At 37.2% G+C, this 14081-nt stretch overlaps 1 protein-coding gene and 1 long non-coding RNA gene across 2 annotated transcripts in view; one reads left to right on the top strand and one right to left on the bottom strand.

Annotated features, from left to right (window-relative positions):
• The window catches only part of LRMDA (leucine rich melanocyte differentiation associated), a 1322797-nt gene that overhangs the window by 316677 nt on the left and 992039 nt on the right, over positions 1–14081 (top strand). The gene's annotated exons all lie outside the window — the stretch shown is intronic.
• LOC127551890 (uncharacterized) lies at positions 3840–12431 on the bottom strand. The gene is made up of 3 exons (XR_007951196.1): positions 12266–12431; positions 6383–6512; positions 3840–6285 (listed from the first exon to the last, which is right to left on the bottom strand). It is a non-coding gene; the product is annotated as an uncharacterized LOC127551890 (long non-coding RNA).

Genomic DNA, 14081 nt, shown 5'->3' with positions numbered 1-14081 from the left:
ATGCCAGGTAGGCTATAGATAGGAGTGACTCATGTATTTAAGATAATATTGCCCCCTTGTCTATAGCTCCTGATTATGTCCAGGAATTGGTATACCAATCGATAATGATTTATGTTGGGTATACGGAACTGCCCATTGCCTCACATTGATCAGCATGTAGATGCCCGAACATAATAAGAAATTATTACCGATGACAGTCACTCTCTATCTGCTAATTCAATTGCACATTCTTCCATCAGTGTCATCCAAGCCTCCGGTTGTCCACGATATGTGGCGCATATTTGCTCCACTTCCTGTATCTTGTAAGTGATGCATGCAAGCTCCATGTCAGTGCAGGTCCTGAGAAGGGCCTTTTGGGGTTATAGAATCTGTCCCTCTGCTTACCAACAGGACCATCAATAAACTATTCCAGCCAAGAGTTTCAGAAGAAGAGAACTCCATTCTTACTTTAAAAGCAAGTTGCCCATTCTAAATATTGATCTATTAGTCATACTCAGGAAATTGTAAATTGGTTATTTTTAAATGGAGTGGATACAGATATTAATTTGTATCTTCTTACTATTCTCTCAGCTAGTTTGTCTCCTGAATAATTTTCCTATTTGATTTTTTTTGGGGGGCCCAAACTTACAATTTTTGTGGCTAAGGAATTCCCTGTATGGAAAATACCTCCATTGATGCAGCTTTGTTCGTAACTTACTGTCTTGGAGGGGCACTGAGAAGTTAAGTAATTTTTTCATGGTCAGGATACTTGCATGTACTAAAAGCTTTATGAACCTAAAGAATATATCAGTTATACCACTATCTACTTGAATATACTTATGCATAAAAAATAGTTTTTAGAAAACCATTGCCTTCCTATTTGACAAAGTAGGGGTTATTATAGTGTGTGACACTTAGTAGGTGCTTAATAAATGCTTATAATCTGATAGTTCCTGCACTTTTTAAAAACAATACTTCATGAACTCTTCTTTTTAATATTCTCATTTGTTTACTCTGTCATCTGTTCCCAAAGTCTTTCACTATATTATACTCAGAGATCTTCTTACTTGGGCAGATATTATCTCTTATAACCTAGATATAATAATATATATGATATATATATATATATATATATATATATATATATATATATATATCCTATATTATCTCTTATAACCTATGGATCTGAGCAATACTATGTAAAACATTTTATAACTTTTTTCTTTGAATTGTAATAATTCATGACTCATAATCATGACATAACTTTTTTTAACAGGATCTAACTTTACTTTTTTTTTAACCTCTACTCCATGCATATCAGAAATGATAGCAAATTGACATATCTATTTTATGGTTTTGCCAAGCAGCATAGTCATGATCTTATTTGGACCTTGCAATAACAGTTATTCTTATCCTTATTTCATTGATAAGGAAATTGAAGCTCAGATACTTTAAAATGTTTATTCATTGCTATTCTGCTTAGTGGGATTTGAATTCAGATTTCCTTGACCTAATTTCTTCTATATTTTGCAAAGTTGACCTTTAGAGGAAATTCTGTTTGGTAGTATAAGGGATGTATGGAGTAAAGAGTGGCTTCAACTTTGTATATGCAGATTTTTTTTCTGTGAAAATGGTAGAGAACCTTGAAAAGTATGAGGAGCTATTGCAATGCACAACATTATTTTTTTGTGAATGTTTTAAGTTATAAAATAGGATTGTTGATTATTATTAGTCATCCCTATTAGAATTCTTTCATTGCAAAATGTTGTATTGACCCCGACTCCTTTCCTCTTTAAGATGAAGGGAACAGATTGGTAAATTCAGTTTAGATCTAGATGTTGAATAATACTAGGAGTAATTTGTCAATTCTATTTAATCAAGTACATATTAGTTAAATGTTTGCCATGGGACAAAAATTATGATAGGTTCTGGGACTATAGAGATTAAAAACCTCTCAAACCTTATAATTCTTGCCTTCATAAAGCTTAGAATCTACTAACTCAATGTATTATTCATTTTCAAAAGGAATTTAAGGACTAATAATCTCTATTCCCAACATATGATGGAATTAAGATTTCAAGAGGTTAAACAAGCTGCCTAAAATCATATAACTAGTTAGGGGCAAATCCATAATGAGAACCTAAGATCTCTTGATGTCCTCTCAGTTCATTTTTCTAATATATTACATATCTTTCTTTGAGTTTTTTCCATAAGAGCCATGCATGATTGATCTGTTTTATCTGAGTCCTAATTACATTTCTCCATTGAGGAGGACAGCCTCTGTGTCTCTTGACTTTTGCCTTCTAAGCTTCCACTATTCTCTGTTTTGCCTCTGAACTCTAAGTTGGGAAGTCAAGTTAAACATTTATCTGATTTTTATTTAAAGTTTTGTGGATACATATACAGTTCTTAGATTTTTTAAAGAGCTCAAGGAATAAGGATTGCCAAGAGGGCATGGGTTGATTATGAGGCATTGTACATAGTCATCATGTACAATAAGTGTGGAGGAGCTCTTACTTGTTAAGGATGACCTCCCTTCAACAGAGACAAATGGAATATTGGTTGGTTCTGAATACTATCTTGATTATCTACTTTTGTTCTGAATCAGCAATCTTAAAACAGCATCTCCTACTCTGTTTCCTGTTCCATGGTACCAGGTACCAGTCTGGAAATAGTTGGTACATAAGTGAATTTAATTGTTATGGTATTTTCCTCTTTTAAATATGAAAGACATTATTATGTGTCCATCAAAAATATTGTCTTTGGTAGTTTTTAGGAGAAAAACAGATTTTATTTCCTCATGATGTTTCAAATTCCCCACTCTTCTCTCCCCACCTTTTTGGCTCAGAGTTACTCCATACTCTTCAGCTGCCTGACCACCATACTTGGATCCCATTGATATATTTCAAATGCTATTGTATCCTGTGGCCAAATTAATTTGGGAAATGGGAATTTAGAAAATGTTAAAGTCTGGTTTTGATTTGAATGGGTTCATTAGTCATTCTCGGTTTGGTTCTTGGTTTTAAGAAGAAGGATAATGGTTTGGAAATCTACAAATTAATATACAATCCCTGTTCCAGGGGATTATTTTATCATCTCAGCTCTTCATGAGTGGTTGTTGACAAAAGGATCTGAGTTAATAACGGTGGTCTATACCATCCATATAAGTGGATTTTACATTGCTCAGCCTACTTAGAGATGTTTCCTGAGATCTGCTAATCTTTGCAAGTTTTGAGATCATGAATATGTTAGATTTCTTGCCACCTACAAAACTACTTTATACTAGTTGTACATCTCCTGACTAGGATCCCTCTGCCCCATTCCTTCGGGGACAAATTGTGATACAGGATAAGGGGAAAATGGACATCCCATGGGGTTTGAAGGTCTGATACAGACATTAAAGAGATAGGAAGGGTCAGAGATCCAGAGCTAGAGGAGATAGGAGAGCTCACCGAATTCACTGCCTTCATTTCATAGAAAAGAAGACTGAGGGGAGGCCCAAGCAATTTAAGTGACATGTCCAAGGATATGAAGGTAGTGAATACCAAAGGTGGGATTTTAACCCAGGTCCGCTGACTCCAAAGTCAGTCCTCTTTCTAATGTATAACATTGTTCCAGTGTTTTGTCCCTGCAGGTCCATTACATTCTAAACTGGCATGTATCAGATAATATAGAGAAGGTTAGTGACTCAATTTAGCTGAAACATAAGGGATTGAGAGGCAAACATTCTGGATTTGACCTGTATTAATAGTACTAAGGGGATGCTATCATACCTTCCTTGTCTAGAGCCAAATTAATGCTAAGGATCCCAGTAATGATACTATCATGGAGTAAAGAGGGGGAGTGGTTCATGTGTAGGTGTTTTCATTCTTCTGGTTGCTAATATCTTAGGACATTCAGATGGTCTTAGTAGGAAAAATGTGAGTCTAGATTCTGGTCCTGTTTATTTCTGCAATAGAGGGAAACCAAAAGATATTTGATCAAACAACATAGCATCTTCATTCTTTTTGTTGTTGTTTGCTTGCATTTTGTTTTCTTATTTTTTTCCTTTTTGATCTGATTTTTCTTGTGCAGCAAGATAATTGTACAAATATGTATACATACATTAGATTTAACATATTTTAACATGTGTAACATATATTGGATTACCTGATATGTAGGGGAGGGGGAGTGGGGGGAAGGAGGGGAAAATTTGGAACGCAAGGTTTTGTAAGGGTCAGTGTTGAAAAATTATCCATGCATATGTTTTGAAGATAAAAAGTATTAATAAAAATAATAATATTTTATTTAAATAAAAATAAGTAAAATAAAAAATTAATAATAAAGTATTAATAAAAAGCATTATATTTACCTTTATACATGGATGTTGTCTGCTGAAGAGATTAAATAGTAGACTCAAATAAAAAAAATTTGATCAAGAAGATAAAAATTAAACATTCAAAGAGTGTGTGTGTGTGTGTGTGTGTGTGTGTGTGTTTTGGATAGGATTGCAGGAAAGTGGATGATGTCAGTGGAGTTGAAGATCCTAGTAATCTATTGGAGAAGAGCAGGTTGAGTTAGTAATGTATTTGAATTTGGGAGGCTAGAGAAAGGAGCAGGAGAAATGTCACTAATAGAATGACAGAAGATTCATGTACAACCAACTCCGGGTTTTCCATGGGGAGTGATGGAAGAGGAGCCGAGGAAATATAATCCCCATAATAACCAGTTTAGACATGACAGTGATTCAATAACAAAGGTGAATTTAAACATATAAATATCTTATTTCAGAAACACAGACCAAAATGATGTCAATTTTTATTCCCCAGAAATGATGAGCATACAACATATTCTGACATAGGAATGAAGGTATATAATAATGGAAATGTTTATGAAAAATGAAAATTTGCCTTAGTCATGGGCCACTCTTGGATAACCAAGGCTTAGTTATCTATTATCATGGGAAAACCCAGAAAATCTGGACAATTAGAGTTAGCTCCCAGTTCTCATTTAAATTTGAATTAAATTTTGGCTAGGGACTTCAACCTCTTCTTTTGCAAACTTTTCACTGGATGTGCCAACAAAAGTGTCTGTTTTCCATCATCATCCCTTGCTATTGCTCACAGAGATGATAATATACAGAAATATGCCCAGGGAGTTGGCAGCTACAGGGAGATGATGAGAGACACAGGTTCTGGATGAGTTAAAGAAGAGATAAGCGGTCCGTGGATAATGGAGAGCCAATGGCAAGAATTCTGAGGAATACCGAGCCAAGATTCTTCCCAGCACAAGGTTCCAGATCACAGGCTAGGGGCTTCCTGGACTTTCTTATAGGGTAAGGCTGTCAGCTATGATGTTACTGTGTGTGGATAATTTGTATCTCTTATTGGCTTAGCTTCCACAGTCTCCCCTATTCCAAAGGCTATTGTATAAAATGAGGGCAAGTGAGAAGGCCCTTTTGGGAGAGGAGGTATCAGAGGAAGGAAGGTCTGCCTTGAATTAGTTGACCAATTTAAAAAAAAAAGAAAAACGGGATATGTATATGTATACAAACACATAGATCATATGATGATGGATATTTCTACAAGGTGATGGAGTCAGAGCATTTTATTGCTATCTCGTTGACTTGTAAAAGGACAAACAGAAATGTCAGAAATCCAAGTAATCTGAAATCCCTCCTTATTCAATTTGTGGCCTTACCTTTTTGAAAGGGAGAGAGAGGAAAAGGCAATGATTTGTAGGCCTTGAGAAATAATTTTTGGCCTGAGGAAGGAGAACAGTGATTCTCGGGCAGAGTAAATAAACAGGGGCCATTAAATACCAGGAAATGGGTATCAAGGCCCAAGATAACAGCCCTTACGATCTGAAATGTAAATATCTCCTGAAATTCCCATTTGAGAGCAGATTTCACCTACAAGTAGACTATTATATCTTCCTGAAAAATATACACACAATAGTGAAGGAATAAACACATCATTACACTTTCATGACAGATAAGCTTGGCTCTGGTCGGGTGTAAACTCATTTTTCTTGGCTTGACCTTTAAATAGTATTGTGCTATTGTATGGGATTTAAATCAATAATTTTGTCAAAGCAAAATATACTGTGGGCTTTTTTTTTCTTTATCATTTAAACAGTTCTGTAAACTCTCAAGGAGGAATGGGGTTCGGCACGTTCTCCCTTAGAGGGGATGGAGTTGGGGGTGGGATATCCGCCGCTCTTGCTGTAAAAGCCAGGGCCACCAGCAGTGGGTGTGGGCCCCACCTAGGCTCGGTTCCCCTCTCCAGGCTGACTGCAATTAGTGCCTTCATCCAGTTCCCAGCGTTCCTGTTGTAAAGCAACAAAGTGTCCCAGGTGTGAGGAGGTTAAAATGAGGAGTACCCAGTAGTTATAAAGCAGCAATAATGAGTTCCCTTCTACTTACCATGGATTTGTGTGATATACAACATGCAATTAAGCATGGCTTGGTGATTCAGTGATTAATGTATATACGACTCCTAAAGGAGCAGAGCAGGCCTCCCGTCACATCCTTCATGATGTTTACAGCTGGGTACCTATTAACAGGAAGATGGAAAGGGCCATTTACAATTCAGTAACCTTTATGACAGTGAACTCTTTAATCAGCATTTTATTTCCTTTGTAACACTTTAGTCATCTACAAATGTCAGAATAAAATAGGGCCATGAAATATTTAGGATCGGCATGTGGAAATTGACTTCCCTTGATTTAGGCTGCTGTGTCTTTTCATTTTGTTGTTTTGGGAGCCTTTACTTTTATTGAAAGACAATTTATAACTAAATGCTCCCCACAGTGACTGGCATTGGGGAGGAGGGAATGCAGAGAGCCCAGTTCTGGTTTCTAGAAAATGTTGATGCGTGCTGTATTGGGTAATAAGTAATTCAGATAAAAACATTAGCCAAGGGGTTGCATTTCTGAGCAGTGTTTAGGTGTATGGCACGGGAGTTTATGACAAAACACCCCAACATATTTTAGAACGATAATTAAGTATGAAGCACATCCATAATAATTTAAGTCAGTTAGAGTAGCATACCTGAAATAGGCATTATTTTCTTAGTGGGATTCTGGGGTTTTTCCAGTTCAGTAGTAACCTCCTGGTGTATTGTTAGAAATGTATTCAGTGGGTATTAATGGAATTACTGTGTTTATATAAAGAATGCTTAGACAATAGCTACCATGATTATTTCAACTGATGGCCATTATTATTCTTTCCTCATCTCTTTTGTCAAGTTAATTCAGTTAAAGCTAAATAACCTTTGGTCTGCTTTCAATAAATATATGTTTACAAAATGCTAAAACCTTAACAATTCTGACATTATGATGTTCCCATCCAAAGGCTCCTTTCTTAGTAAGTTGGTTGCCATATAGGAAGTTTTTGTGTGTGTGTATGTCAGAATCTCTTGGAAGTCTAGTTTTCCAGGAACTCTTTTTTCAGAATAATATCTTTACAAGGATAAAAATATGTAGGATGACATGGGAAACCAATTATCCTGAAATATGGTTGAAAATATGGTTATCTATTTATCTCGTATAGGTGTATAAATGTGTGTGTGTATATTCTAGAATGGAGGTTGGAGGTGGGTTGTAATTGAAGCTGGTAGGTCATTTGAGCTTGGGAGTTCTGAGATGCAGTAGACTTAAGTCCATTATGTGTCCTGATTAATTTTGTACCAATATGATAAGTAAGTCTTGGGGAAGAGGGATCCACCTGGCTGCCTAAGGGAGGGTGATCCAGCCCAAGTCAGAAACAGAGAAAGTAAAAGCTTCTGAGCTAATCAATGGAGGAACTGGGCCTATGTATGGCCCCATAAGATAGGGAGATTTATTCTCAAAAACAATTATATATGCATATATATAATATGATATATAAAAATATATACATATACATACAAGTGTATATGTATATACAGAAACATATTTGTGTATAGTATATATTTGTAGTATATACTTATCCATCATCCATCCATCCATTCATCATCCTATGAATTATTTATATTTGTCTATCTATCCATCTATCACTTTTTAAAAATTCCTGGAATCCAGATGAAGAACCCTTGCCATATCAGAAATCTACTTCAATTCAGAATGCTTTTTATTTCCATTGATAAACATGCCTCAAAGAGGCAGTAATGACTGATAGGTAGAGTATTAGTCTGAGTTAAGAAGAGCTAGATTCAGTTCTAGCCTTGGATTGCTTACGATTTAAGTAATCACAACAAAGTCTTTTAATTTGTACAAGATTTGGGCAAGTATCTAAGGCTTATCTACTAAGAGAAATATGGGTTGTATTTATTTACATTATTGGAATCCCATCTTTTTGATTTCTTGACTCAAAAGGTATTTAGTTTTACATTATTTAGTGTCATTCTCAAATTGTTTTAGAATAACATGGGTACCCCGTGTTTTCTGCTCCCAGGAATCGAAGCTGACAGTCATTTATTAAATATCTACTTTGTGTAGGGTGCCATGCTAGGTCCGGGAACATGATAGCTATGTTAGTAGCTACTATTGAAGAAATCATCCCATATAGTTTCGTGATGGATGCATGTTACTTGAGGAAAAAAAGGAATAAAGGTCATTATAATCGTCTTCTTGCTGGTGTTTATTTATTTCTTTGTTCATTATAAGAGATGACTCTGGAACCATGTAATGGAATGGTAAAAATTCATTTAAAATAAATATCAATGTCCCATATAAAATGGGAAAGAACCATAGAATGTTTGACCTTGAGGAACCTTAGAGATCACAAGAGATTGCTTTTGAGTATTGGGTTTTTTTTTTTTTTGGAAGGGGTAAAGAGGGTAGAAATGATATTCAAAGAAAAAATGTAAAAAAATAGATAATTATGTTCCAGAAGATGGAAAGAGTATCTGATAGTTACCCTGCAGCTTTTTTCCTACCTCATCTCTTAGCTGATAAGGCAAGCTGGAAATTGAGCAGGGTTTTAGGGTCAGTCCCCAAAGCATCAAATGGGCAGATGGAAGCAATAGAGGTCCCTAGGAATGTGTTCTAGGCAGAATTCCAAGTCAACAGATACTTAAGACAGCAGTTTTATGATTATAAGAGAGGTATCTAGGTATACTATGGGGACTATGTAGTACCAAGGATAAGAGCAGAAACTGTCCATTCTAGGTGGGATAGATTTGACCTCTTTGATGATGGGGAGATGACTAAGGGACAATATATTTGTCCATCCCTGAAGATAGCATTTAAAATCCTTATTAAATTGTAATTTCTCCGCTTACCTGACTATGTTACAGCTGGTGGCATGAATATCAGTGAAACTGGCTTCTGCTGACCATGGGCTCAATAGAGTCATCCGGGTGGCAGAGCAGATTGAGTGCTAGAGCTGGAGGCAGGAACACCTGAGTTCAAATCCAGCTTCAGACATTTACTAGATGTGTGCCCTTGGACAAGTAATTTAATTGCTGTCTGCCTTAGATTCCTTTTCTGTAAAATGAAAATAATAATACCACCTCCCTCCCAGGATTGTTGGGAAGATCAAATGGAATAGTTTGTGTAAATTCTTTGCAAACCTTAAAGCACTGTTTAAATACCACTGCCATCTTCATCATCATTACCATGAATATCATCATTCTGTCCTCCTTTTGCCCGTTATCTGTTGTCTTTTCAAAACCTAGTTAAACACCTTCTAGTTCTCAGGCTTCAGAAACTAGACTGAACTGCATGTCTGGATTTGTTAAATCTGATGCCATAAGTGGTCTTTTGGGTGTGAGTATGTCCCTGTAGAGAATTCTAGCTATTGCAATAGCCCATGAAAATCAAAAGTGGTACATTTAATACTGTGTGCTTGAAATTCTGCCAAATGAAGTAGAAGGAACCAAAAATAAGGAAGCAAATTGACTATTACAAAGAGGGATCAAATCTTAGTGTAAAAAGATGGAACTTGGTGAAATAATGGAGAGTGAAGGAGTAAGATAGAAGAAGGTAAATTTACCTAAATATCAAGGCAAACTAAAAGAGCCTATTATTTTTAAGTCTACAATAGAAGAGAACATTGTGGTCACTGTCACATCTGCTATAGCCCATGAACCCCTTCTTAGAATTATATTTTAAGATACACAAAATAAAAGTTATAGGATGACAAAGGAAAGAAATTATATTGAAATACATTTATCAAAATATTAAAAAAACCTTTGTTTATGGACTCATCTAAGAACCCTTATGTATAAGCCATTGCAAATAAGGAAAATTTGGATTTAGTTCTACTTTTTAGTTTTTAAATGGTGTTGAAAACTTCACATGTCCCGTCTGAAGTTTGTCAAAAGGGGACTGTCAGAATGAATGGGGAAGGGAATTGATTTTAGGTTTATGTGCATATATAATTGGGGAGAGTTGGACTCTGAAACACCTTTTGAGTTTAAATTCCCTATCTCAACCCTAAGAATCAGGTTGATAAAGTGGATGGAAATTCTGGGAAATAGTGGGATTCAGATCTCACTGTGATCTGCTCATTATCTCTTATTTATTTACTTATTTATATCTGCTAGCATATATATGTGTGTGTGTATATATATATGTGTATATATATATACATGCATTGCATATATATACATTATATATGATGTATGTGTGTATAATGTACATGTGTCTACCTACATCTAGCATATCTCTATATACATATATATATCTAGTATATATATTCATATGCATAAACTTAAACAAATGTGTATTTAGAGATAGTTTTTCACACTGACGAATGGATTATTGCTAATCTGTCTTTGATGATTTCATCTTCTCCATCTCTTAGGGAGAAATAATAAAAATAAACAAATATATAAATAAAACAATAAAGATACTTTTTTTTAAAAACTGGAAAATTGTGGACAGAGAGGGAGATGACTTTCCCTAGATAGTCAAGCTAGGAGCCGATATGAATTTAACACTACTTTTGTAGATGAACAAAATCAATTTATCAAATATTTATTAAGTATCTATTATTGTATGCTTGTTAGTGCCCAAGAAAATGTTTCCCACAAGGAGATTAATTTCTACTGAAGGAAATATCATAAGTAAATACATATAAAGAGAGTAGAGAATAAAGAGAGACAAAGAGATCCCAGGAAGTTCTGTGGAAAATTTAAGCAGAGATCAGCTGGGCAGATCAGAGAAGTCTGTAGGAAGAAGGTGGTGTCTGAGTTGAGTTTTGAAGGAATATAAAGATTCTGACAGGTGTAGGTGACCTGGATGAAGGCTTGTACAAATACACGGAGGTAAGAGGTGGTATACACAGGTGAGGGAACAACGTGGATAGTCCAGGTTGGCTAGGACATTTGAAAGGGAGTGATATGAAGTAAGAATAGAGAGAGAGATTGGAGTCATTGTGGAGAGCCTTGACTATTAGGATAATGAGTACGGAAAGCTAGAAATAAGAGTGTATGTGTGGGGGGGGTGAGGTATCAAGTCTTCTCCAAGGTCTTTAAAGGGAGCTTCCACCTAACCAGCAAAGAGTGATAGAAAATAGAAGTTCTTCAGAAGCAAGAGACATATTAACTAGATTGTGAACTCCTTGAGAGCAGGGACTGTCTGTGCCTTTCTTTGTATTCCCAACCTTTAGGACAATGATTAACTAAATTCTTATTGACTGACCAACATGATTAAAGTCTCATTGTAAGTAGATAACCAAGGAAGTTTTAGACCTAGGTCCCCTTGATAGGCCTGTCCAGTGCCCATGACTTACTATTCAATCACCTTGTAAGATCTGAAGGGAGGAAGGGACTGGGAGGTATACTCCTACATAAACTGCAAGACAGACCTCAAAGCCCAGCTCAAATGACACTTGTAAGATGAAAAAATGTAAAGCTCTGGAGCCCTGAGGGTTAGGAGGCAGGCCTTAGCTCTGATACTGTCTTGGGCATTTCCTTTCATCTCTGCGGGTCTCAGTTTCCTCATTTGGAAAATGAAGGTGCTGGATTAGCTGTCCCCTGAGCTAGATCTCATCTAGCTTTATTTAGAACTCTGTTCCTGAGGGAGGGGGGAAGAAAAAGCTAGGGTCAATAGATAGGTGTTAGCCCTTATTTTTGCTGTGGCCCAGTCTAATAATGAAAGTGAGGAAGGAGTGATGGTGTAAGGGCAGACCGGTGCTTAACAGAGTGGTGGAACATAATAGGCACTTAATAAATGCTTATTGATTGATTGATTTTAGAAGTAGGCCTGAGAATTTGAAATCAGAGCCTGGAAAAAAAACTAGATGCTCCCGATTAATAAATGAATTAATGAAATTCACTCTTTCTACTTTTGAACGGGCGGCGTAGGAAGCAGTACCTACCTTCAAACAGAGCTTGTCGTGCCTGTCTTTCTCCATCTCCCTCAGGGCCCTTTAACTCTTCCATTATCCAAATAATATGTCCTCGGGAGGAGGGGGACGAAGACAAGCGCCCTTTCCGCGATGGCCCCCTTTAATCCCCACACCTCGTCTGCCGGATCACGGCCTGCTGGGCAGCAATCGGTGTTCGACATGGAGTCAGTGGGAGGGACTCTGGGGATGCTGATGCCGGACTTTCTCATCCCCCATGCTTCCCTCCCCCCAGCCCTCCCTCGCTGATTAGGAGGCCCCGTTAGGCGGCCCTGCTACTCCCATTTTGCCACCTCTCAGGCAGGATTATTTAAATGTTTATCCTTTCTTACTTCTTGACCTTAACTTGTTTAGTCCGCGTTCCCCTGCCCGGCTCGTTTTGTGTTTCATGAGCTTAGCAAACCGTGGCCTCCAATTCCCCAGTTCTAGTGTTTTCACTTAAGATGAGGAGTGATGAGCCAAAGGTTTCAGGCTCAATCCTTGAGCAAAGGGCCGCTCTGACAGGGATTATTATTTATTTGTCATCTTGGATGTAATAAGCTGTAGGTACAGCATCGAGAGCTCTTGATTTATTGCGCTGTCTGCTGACACTAGCGGGACGTCGGCCGCCGCGCCGCCGAGGATGAATACCACACTGTCAGCTTTGTCGATCTGTCTCTGCCGCCGCGCTCCCTCTCATAACACATTCCCATTTCATGCCAGAATACATAAACAATCTTTCATTATTTTGATGCTTTTTTCATATTTGTTCTTTACAGAACATAAAGTTTGAATTTATGGGTTTCCTTTACATTATTTCAACACACTCCACCATTTTCCGGGTTTGTGGTTTAACTCTCAGAAATTGGCTGCCAGGTGATTTAGTTATTTTGGCTTTCGAGTTTTATAGTTATTTAATATCACAATGCCAGATATGGGAGAAAATGTAGTGCATGGGATGTGTGGGATTTGCAGTTTAGATTCTTGTCATCAAGCCGGCCGTGATCCCCGGACAAGATGCAGGGATTAGAGGGGGCTGTGGAATTGTGGGCTCTCCCCCCATTTGATAAATACTATTTGGATAGGAGGATAAATAGTTAAAGGGGCCCGAGGGAGATGGGGAAGGACAGACGGTATAAGGTCTGTTGGAAGGGAGGTGATGCTTCCTATAGCTGTAACCAAAGGATGTTGGCTAAATTGGTGGCCCGAACACCAGCCTCCATTTTCTCTTGCTTTCTCCAGCAGCCTAGCCCAGAATCATTCATTGTCTCGCAGTGTATCTCTTCCGCCCGGATTCTAAAATCCAGTTGCCTGCGGGACCCCTTTTACCTTTTGGTGGAGAGTTTCACTACCATTTTTGAGGGAAAACAAATGGGTCCGAATTGGTTTTATTTCCGTGTTGTTTGTTTGAAATAAGAAATCATTACTTCTTTCCCCTGGTGGGAGCTCAACCTATTAAAATGGTCACTATCCCAACTTTACTAATTTTTTCAATTATGAAAATTCTACTATAGGCTCTAGTGAGACAAAGTATTTCAACTCCTCTTCCATTTTCCCTAAAATTTCTTGCTGTCCTCTCCTCTTTTGCCATTCCATCCCCCCTATTTTAAAGGACAATAAAAATTAAATCCCACAATATAACAGGTCTGCCCAGAAATCAGGCCTTTCAAGGAGGTATCTGTATATTATTTATGTTTGGCATTTTTTTCTGAAATTGCTGGCTCTCCAAACATGACATAAGAGGAAACTGTTATTAGTGCCGAATACCACTTTATACAGAACTCTAATGCTCTGCAAGTTGTTACCATGA

Source organism: Antechinus flavipes, chromosome 2 (genome assembly GCF_016432865.1).
Source record: "Antechinus flavipes isolate AdamAnt ecotype Samford, QLD, Australia chromosome 2, AdamAnt_v2, whole genome shotgun sequence".
NCBI lineage: Eukaryota > Metazoa > Chordata > Mammalia > Dasyuromorphia > Dasyuridae > Antechinus > Antechinus flavipes.
Note: the sequence above shows the minus strand (reverse complement) of the source record. Positions and strands in the feature narration are given on the sequence as shown.